The following is a 9,935-nucleotide window of genomic DNA, read 5'->3' on the forward strand; positions in this document are numbered from 1 at the left end:
ACTGCTGGGAGCAGCGACTTTGGCTGCAAAAGAACAGAAATGGTGAGAAGGTCCATCTGAGATGGAAACATCACCCCTCTCTCCCCAGCATGGAGCTCGCTGCTGTTGCACGTATTGGTCAAATGGCAACTTGCGGAACCGTTGTGTAAAAGTGATACAGTCATAGATTTTCCATCAGGGAAAAAGGCCCTTCGGCTCAACTTGTCCCTACTGCCCTATTTTTTAACCACTAAGCTAATCCCAATTGTCCACATTTGGCCCATATCCCTCTATACCCATCTTACCCATGTAACTATCTAAATGCTTTTTAAAAGACAAAATTGTACCCGCCTCTACTACTACCTCTGGCAGCTTGTTCCAGACACTCACCACCCTCTGTGTGAAAAAATTGCCCCTCTGGACACTTTTGTATCTCTCCCCTCTCACCTTAAACCTATGCCCTCTAGTTTTAGACTCCCCTATCTTTAGGAAAAGATATTGACTATCTAGCTGATCTGTGCCCCTCATTATTTTATAGACCTCTATAAGATCACCCCTCAGCCTCCTACACTCCAGAGAAAACAATTCCAGTCTATCCAGCCTCTCCTTATAACTCAAACCATCTACTGTGAGGAAAATATTATCACCCAGAGGGTGGTCTGGAACGGATTTCTTGAGAGGGTGGTGGAGACAGGTTCGATCGAGGTATTCAAAAGGGAATCGGATTGTTATCTGCAAAGAAAGAATGTGCAAGATTACGGGGATAAGGCAGGGCAGTGGGATTGGGTAGAATGCTCTTTCAGAGAGTCTGTGCAGACTAGATGGGCCAAATGGACTCCTTCTGCACTGGAAAGATCCTGTGAGTTCTGGGAGTGTGTGTACAGAGGAAAGATAGCTCGTCCATTTTAATCCAAGCACTCTGGCAGTGCAGGACAGTGAGTGGGTGAGGAGAAGAAGCGATTCAGAAAAGAATATTAAAGAATTTCCAAGTCCTCTTTTCCAATGAGTACAAGATGGGATGTCGACCGGAATTCTCCGGTCTCGCACACCCCATTCCCAGCGAGGACGGAGAATTTGACACTCAGCCAAACCTCCATTCACTGCAGCGGGAGTGGGGAATCAGACCCCTAATGTGGCCTTTAACAGAACTGTTGGCTCAGAGTAACAGCTGTTGGGTATGTGCAGCGGAGGGAGGGGGGGGGGGCGATAATTGACATTTCTTATCCTGATATTTTCATGTTCCTCTGAATTCTTTTCTTCAGGTGTTTATTTTGAATCTGGCATCCTCTTTCCAATCTGAGGGTTCTGGGGTGGGGGTGGGGGTGTCACACTGCCATGGGTACAGTGTAGTGTGTGTGACTGGGGACAGTGACCATTCTGTTCATTCCCACTCCCCGTTACTGCAGAAACCCCGTGCATTCAGAACTGTCACGGAACTTTCCAAGGAGAATTTCTGTGTTCTGTGTTTTTTGCACCTTTCTGACCATATTTCAGAGTTTGAAGATATTCCGACACTGTTCAGTTAAAAGCTGCTGAATAAGTTGATGATTTTAAAGCTGGTATTGGACCCTGTTTGAGTTTAACACACGTTTATATCACACACACTTTAATTGAATTAATGGCCATGATTCTCCCATCGCGACCCACAACTTTTCTGGCCAGGAGATGCGCATGTCGGCCATTTTGCGGGTTCCCCGACAGCTTTTACGACCCGCTCGCGTCTCCCAGCCGGAGAAAAATGGCGCTGCCGGGAGCCCACAGAAACCAGCGGGCCGCTGATTAGCATGAGTTTACATACCTTTACACGGCATTGTCGGAATCCACACGGCAATCTCCGCCCAAGTCTGCATCTCCCACCTCTTTGGCGTGATGTAACTTTGGCGCGAATCAGAGTAGGTTTGTAAAAGTCTCAACTTGGCGTGGCAGCCTTGAGCTGGCGTGAGGAGGTAAGTGCTGCCAGCGGAGTGCGGGGGATGGTGCAGGCAGGCCCTGGAGATGCCTGGTGGCTTTCTTCCTGCTGCCTTCCTCCTGCTGCCTTCAGATGCTGGCCCATTGACGAGTAACATCTTGGTGCGGGGGGGGGAGGAGGGGGGCTTCCATTTCCGCACAGCTCCCTGGGTGAGGTTCCGTCAGCAAGTCCCACTCCACGTCCCCCACCAAGCAGCGCTGAAGCGCACTGTGAGAGGCCGCCTCGAGGGCTCCCGCTCACCCTTCCCATTCTACGCCCTTTCCAAACCCCACTGTGCAGATGGATCTGGGTTTGCTCGATCTGGAGCTGGCCATGTTGGTGGCAGCAGGGCCGGAGAAGGAGGAGGAGGAGGGAGGCAGCTCAGGAGGTGGCGGGCATGGAGAGACCACCGCAGGAGCAGCCACCACCAGACCCTCAGGAAGAAGGGCAGGGGGCCTCCACTGAGGGTCAGTAGGTGGGTGAGCAGCCTCCCGAGAGGGTGCACAGAAGGCGGAGGGTGCTGAGGCCAAGGAAGTACAGGCCCCACAATTCCTTCCAGGCCCTCTCGGAGGAGATGTGCTGTCGCCGGCTGCAGCTCTCCAAGACCACTGTGCGACACCTTTGTGAGGTGCTCTCACACCCGGCACCTCAGGGGAGGGGAGGCCACCCGCTCCCTGTGGATGTGAAGGTGACGCTGCCCTGAATTTCTATGCCTCCGGGTCATTCCAGGCTCCCAGTGGCGACCTAGCCGGGATCTCCCAGGCCTCCGTGCACAGATGTGTGCGACAGGTCACAGAAGCTCTGTGTGCCTGGGCAGGGCAGTTCATTAATTTCGATGTGAGCCGTGTACAGCAGGAGGCCCGGGCTGCCGGCTTCACATCCATCGCCGGGATCCCGAATGTGCAGGGAGCAGTGGATGGGACGCACATCACCTTGCGGACCTCCCATGCAGGGTCGCAGTGATTTGTGAACCGGAAGGGGTTCCACTCCCTGAACATCTAAATCGTCTGCGACCATCGGCTCAAGATCATGCAGGTCGAAGCACGCCACCCAGGGAGTGTCCATGACAGCTTTGTGATCCGGCAGTCGGATATCCCTGGGCTCTTTGAAGACCAGCCCAGGCTCCTGGGATGGCTACTGGGTGACAACGATTACCCACTAAGGTCATGGCTGATGAAGCCTGTGCGGAGGCCCCAGACCGAGGTGGATACCCGCTACATCGAGGCCCATGCAGTCTGTCGTAGAGTGGTGCATCGGCCTGCTGAGGATGCGGTTCCGCTGCTTGGACCGCTCTGGGGCGGCCCTCCAGTGTGACCCTGTGCGGGCTTCACGCATCATCATCATTTGCTGCGTTCTGCACAACATCAGCCAGCAGCGGGGAGACCAGCTGCGGGAGGAGGAGGGGGAGGAGGGGGAGGAGGAGGAGGAGGAGGAGGGGGAGGGGGAGGAGGAAGAGTGTGGGCACAGTCATTGTGGGCAGTATTGGAGTTCGTGTGCAGTGAGTGCGGCCAGTCAGGGGAGTGCGGGTGCAGTGAGTGCGGCCATTCAGGGGAGTGCGAATGCAGTGAGTGCCGTCAGTCAGGGGAGTGCGGGTGCAGTGAGTGCGGCCAGTCAGGGGAGTGTGGGTGCAGTGAGTGCGGCCAGTCAGAGGAGTGTGGGTGCAGTGAGTGCGGCCATTCAGGGGAGTGCGGGTGCAGTGAGTGTGGCCAGTCAGGGGAGTGTGGGTGCAGTGAGTGTGGCCAGTCAGGGGAGTGCGAATGCAGTGAGTGCCGTCAGTCAGGGGAGTGCGGGTGCAGTGAATGTGGCCAGTCAGGGGAGTGCGGGTGCAGTGAGTGCGGCCAGTCAGAGGAGTGTGGGTGCAGTGAGTGCGGCCATTCAGGGGAGTGCGAATGCAGTGAGTGCGGGCAGTCAGGGGAGTGTGGGTGCAGTGAGTGCGGCCAGTCAGGGGAGTGTGGGTGCAGTGAGTGTGGCCAGTCAGGGGAGTGCGGGTGCAGTGAGTGCGGTCAGTCAGGGGAGTGCGGGTGCAGTGAATGTGGCCAGTCAGGGGAGTGCGGGTGCAGTGAGTGCGGGCAGTCAGGGGAGTGCGGGTGCAGTGAGTGCGGCCAGTCAGGGGAGCGCGGGGGCAGTGAGTGCGGCCAGTCAGGGGAGTGCGGGTGCAGTGAGTGCGGTCAGTCAGGGGAGCGCGGGTGCAGTGAGTGCGGCCAGTCAGGGGAGCGCGGGGGCAGTGAGTGCGGCCAGTCAGGGGAGCGCGGGGGCAGTGAGTGCGGCCAGTCAGGGGAGTGCGGGTGCAGTGAGTGCGGCCAGTCAGGGGAGTGTGGGTGCAGTGAGTGTGACCAGTCAGGGGAGTGCGGGGGCAGTGAGTGCGGCCAGTCAGGGGAGTGTGGGGGCAGTGAGTGTGGCCAGTCAGGGGAGTGCGGGGGCAGTGAGTGCGGCCAGTCAGGGGAGTGTGGGGGCAGTGAGTGTGGCCAGTCAGGGGAGTGCGGGGGCAGTGAGTGTGACCAGTCAGGGGAGTGTGGGGGCAGTGAGTGTGGCCAGTCAGGGGAGTGCGGGGGCAGTGAGTGTGACCAGTCAGGGGAGTGCGGGTGCAGTGAGTGCGGCCAGTTAGGGGAGTGCGGGTGCAGTGAGTGCGGCCAGTCAGGGGAGTGCGGGTGCAGTGAGTGCGGCCAGTCAGGGGAGTGCGGGTGCAGTGAGTGCGGCCAGTCAGGGGCCCTTTGGCAACAGTACTTGTGGGAAATTTTGAAGGCTGATTTCTGTTGAGTGTCATTCCACCCTCGGGGTCCTGATTCAATTCGCTGCTGTGTCCAGGGGGATGGAGGGGGGCGCAATGCTCAGGAGTCCTCATCGATAAGCTGCTGTGTCCGGATGGGGCAATACGCAGGCCTCCTAATTGATATGCTGCTGTATCTGCAGGGAGTGGGGAGGGGATGGGGGAGGCGGGGGCGGGGGGGGGGGCGGGGGGGGGGGAGGCAGTACGGTTGCAATACTCAGGGCTCCCATTCAGGAGAGGGAATGAGCACAAGCTGGGGTTGTGCATGTCAGCATAATGCAAGTTCTCTGCAGGGCAGCAGTGAGGTTAGTTTTTGCAATGGATGGAGGGATTGGATACCTGCATTGTCCGGATCCATGGGGGCATGAGGTGAGCGCCCAGCAATGTCTGTGGGCCGGGGGAGGGGGGAGGGTGGGGCGTTGGTTGTGGGGGCCAGTGATGTGTGTGGGGGGGTTGTGGGGACAGTGATGTGTGTGGAGAGGGGGGGGGGTGGGGGGGCACGGTTATGGGGGCCAGCGATGAGGCCAGAGATGTGTGTGGGGGGGTGTGGGGACATCTTCAAAGGACAAGAGCAGCAGATCATAGAATCATCCCAGAATCCCTACAGTACAGAAGGAGGCTATTCGGCCCATTGAGTCTGTACCAACCACAATCCCACACAGGCCCTATCTCCGTAACCCCACGCATTACCCTGCTAATCCCCCTGACACTAGGGTCAATTTAGAATGGCTAATCCAACCTAACCCGCACATCTTTGGAAACTGGAGCACCCGGAGGAAACCCACGCAGACATGGGGAGAATGTGCAAACTCCATATGGACAGTGACCTGAGGCCGGAACTGAACCTGGGTCCCTGGAACTGTGAGGCAGCAGTGCTGACCAGTGTGCCACCATGCTGCCCCCATACCTGGGAACATCACCACCTGGAGGTTCCCCTCCAAGCCACTCACCATCCTGACTTGGAAATATATCGGCCGTTCCTTCACAGTCGCTGGGTCAAAATCCTGGAACTCCCTCCCTCACAGCATTATGGATGTACCTACACCACATTGACTGCAGAGGTTCAAGAAGGCAGCTCACCACCACCTTCTCAAAGGTCATTAGGGATGGGCAATAAATGCTGGCCAACCAGCGACGCCCACATCCAGTGAATGAATAAGATAAAAAATGATTTTACTCATTCCTTGGGGAAAATGCCAAATGCAAGCGCAGTTCCTGGGCAGGGATTAAACACGGAGGTGGTGGGAGCAAGACCACACCCCCCCCCCCCCCCCCCCACTTTCCCCACACATTGCCCCCCCCCCCGCCCAACTCGAGTGGTAATCTCACTTCAAAAACCTTCCAACAAAACTGACATGCCTAGATAGATGTGTCTGTGCCAAGTCTATTGTTGAGAGTGAGGTCTAGTAGGTTTTTCCTTTTGGTTTTCTCACCAGCTCTGAAGGTTCGGTCTGCCAGATATGTCCTTCAGGACTTGGCTGGATCAGTCAGTAATGATGCAACTGAGCTACTCTTGATGATTGGCATAGAAGCGCCCCCCTCCTCCCATCCAGAATACATTCAGTGCCCTTACCACCCTCAGTTCTTCTTCCAAGTGGTGTCCCAGATTTGGGGAGTAGAGATTCATCAGCTGATGGGCGGGGGGTGGAGGGGGTGGGGAGTGGTGCTAGGTGGTGGCCAGGTTTCATTGCCAGTGTTTGACCTGACGGCATGAGACTCTGGCGGTTCAGTCCTGGTAGGGCAGGAGAGACCCACGATGATGATGGAGGAATCTGCGATACGGGTAAAATCTGATTCAGTGAGCGTGACTATGTGAGGATGTTAAAAAACTCGTCCATGGGACAATTCTGTCAGGCAGGAAAACCATGTCAGACAGTTTGAAGATTAATCTCCAGTTGCTTTCTCCACACCCATCATTATTGATGTCACGCTGCGTCTGGCAATAATCCATGACAGATTTCTCAAAAACAGAATCCCAAATGCAGACATTTCACATTGAGCGGAACAAGAACTTTGGACAAATAAGAAAAGGAATAAATCAGATTTCCTCTTTCATGTTGAGTTGTTCTCTTTTTCTTCTCAGTAGAGATCAATCTTCTATAAAGCCCAGGTCCATCCAAGGCTGGAATACAGTCCCCATATCATTATCTTTCTACCCTGTAAACTGGGACGTGAACCTTTCATTTGGAGCACACATCCTGGGAATTTCTGTCAGTGATGTTACATCTCACTCAGTGTCTCAGATACAACTCCTCAGATAATCAGCTGATGAAGGAGCAGCGCTCCGGAAGCTCGCAATTCCAAATAAACCTGTTGGACTTTAACCTGGTGTTGTGAGAACTCTTACTGTGCCCACCCCAGTCCAACGCCGGCATCTCCACATCATCAGATAATGAAGCAGTTCTTATCTACATGCTTCCAAACCTGTTCAAGATCTTAGGAATAGGGTCACCAAGAGAACACAATAAACTCACAGGTAATTAGAGTGAAATAGTTACTGTTCTTCAGTGTTTACCAGGCAGACTAATATATTTGACTAATATTATTAAAATCTTCGACAAAGTAATGGGCAGAGTAGATGAGGTTGAGACATTAAACAAAGTTTATTTTAACGTTTATCTATTAGTCACAAGTAGACTTACATTCACACTGCAATGAAGTTACTGTGAAAAACATATTAGATTTGCATGAAGCCTTTGATATGGTGCTTCATATCGACTCATGACTAAGGCCGGGCAAAGTGGCAGATAGTCAATAAAGCTGGCTACAAAATAATGGTGAGGAGAATCGGGGTTAAGGGTGATGAACCCGGGCGAGAGGTTGTGTTCCAGCTGCTGGGGCGACTCACTGTTCAACATGGAGATTCAGAAGCCGGAAATATAATACAGAAATTTGCAGAGGACACAAAGCTGGTTACAGCCGGGAACTGTACAAATTACAGGAAGACATAAATAAACTTACAGCACGGGCGAGCAATTGGCAAATGAACTTCAGTATAGATAATTGTGAGATCATGTTTTGGTAGAAAGAGTAAGGAGGTCATCCTTGAAAAATAATCGTGTCTGAATTGGGAAGGAGCAGTTAAAAAGGTTTGGTGCAGGGTAGAAAGTACGAGCGTTCACTTTCAGAGGATTGGAGTTGAAAAGTGGAGTAATTATGTGACATTATGTTCGGGAGGAGATGGTGCAGCGGTATTATCACTAGACGAGTAATCTAGAGGCCCGGGGCAAGGTCTGAGGACCTGGGTTCAAATCCCATTACGACAGATGATAAAATTTGAATTCAATAAAAAGTTTGGGATTAAGAATCTACTGATGACCAGGAAACCATTGTTGATTTCGTAAAAACCCATCTGGTTCACTCATGTCCTTTAGGGAAGGAAATCTACCGTCCTTACCCGGTCTGGCCTACATGTGACTCCAGAGCCACAGCGATATAATTGACTCTTAACTACCCCTTTAAAATAGAGGGCAGTTAGGGATGGGCAATAAATGCTGGCCAGCCAGTGACACCCACATCCTGTCAATTAATTTTTTAAAAATTAACTTGTTTTGAACAATGCTGAGACAACACTTGGAGCATTGCAATCAGTCCTGGGGTCCGCATTATAAAAATAACAAAGAGGCACTGAAAAAGGTGCTAAAAAAGTTTCTGACCGTGATTACATAGAATTAACATTGAATGTAATAATTCCCTATCGATCAGATGAGATTGAAGAAGTTGGAATCAAGTGAAGGCTTCACATCTTCAAAATGATTAAAATACTTGATAGGGTACATGTTGGGACTTTTTCAGAGGCAAAATATTGAGCCTAACTTTAGCTAATATAAAGACTCGTAACTGGAGTATCCAGGTGAAAAAATTTTTTTATTGACCAACGTACGCTGGGAGAGAAGGGCTGGGCAATCCAACACTTCTCTGAAGTTGCATCACATTGGCAATATAATTATACCATTTCCAAAAGTCATTTTACCCAACCAGAGGCTCATCATGAACCAATCATCGTGAGTAAATTGTCATATACCTTGGCCAATTACAATTATTCTCTGACAGCTTGGGAGTTGTGAGTTCTAATAAGAACATAAGAACATAAGAAATAGGAGCAGGAGTAGGCCACCTAGCCCCTCGAGCCTGCCCCGCCATTCAATAAGATCATGGCTGATCTGAAGTGGATCAGTTCCACTTACCCACCTGATCCCCATAACCCCTAATTCCCTTACCGATCAGGAATCCATCTATCCGTGATTTAAACATATTCAACGAGGTAGCCTCCACCACTTCAGTGGGCAGAGAATTCCAGAGATTCACCACCCTCTGAGAGAAGAAGTTCCTCCTCAACTCTGTCCTAAACTGACCCCCCTTTATTTTGAAGCTATGCCCTCTAGTTCCAGCTTCCTTTCTAAGTGGAAAGAATCTCTCCACCTCCACCCTATCCAGCCCCTTCATTATCTTATAGGTCTCTATAAGATCCCCCCTCAGCCTTCTAAATTCCAACGAGTACAAACCCAATCTGCTCAGTCTCTCCTCATAATCAACACCCCTCATCTCTGGTATCAACCTGGTGAACCTTCTCTGCACTCCCTCCAAGGCCAATATATCCTTCCGCAAATAAGGGGACCAATACTGCACACAATATTCCAGCTGCGGCCTCACCAATGCCCTGTACAGATGCAGCAAGACATCTCTGCTTTTATATTCTATCCCCCTTGCGATATGGCCAACATCCCATTTGCCTTCTTGATCACCTGTTGCACCTGCAGACTGGGTTTTTGCGTCTCATGCACAAGGACCCCCAGGTCCCTTTGCACAGTAGCATGTTGTAATTTTTTTCCATTTAGATAATAATCCAATTTGCTATTATTTCCTCCAAAGTGAATAACCTCACATTTGTCAACGTTATACTCCATCTGCCAGATCCTCGCCCACTCACTCAGCCTGTCCAAATCTCTCTGCAGACCTTCTACACCCTCCACACGATTCACTTTTCCACTGATCTTTGTGTCGTCTGCAAACTTTGTTACCCTACACTCAGTCCCCTCCTCCAGATCGTCTATATAAATGGTAAATAGTTGAGGCCCCAGTACCAATCCCTGCGACACGCCACTAGTTACCATCCGCCAACCAGAAAAGCACCCATTTATTCTGACTCTCTGCTTCCTGTCAGATAGCCAATCCCCAATCCACGCTAACACCCTACCCCCAACTCCGTGTGACCCAATCTTCTTCAGCAACCTTTTGTGA

Source organism: Mustelus asterias, chromosome 14 (genome assembly GCF_964213995.1).
Source record: "Mustelus asterias chromosome 14, sMusAst1.hap1.1, whole genome shotgun sequence".
In the NCBI taxonomy this organism is placed as follows: domain Eukaryota; kingdom Metazoa; phylum Chordata; class Chondrichthyes; order Carcharhiniformes; family Triakidae; genus Mustelus; species Mustelus asterias.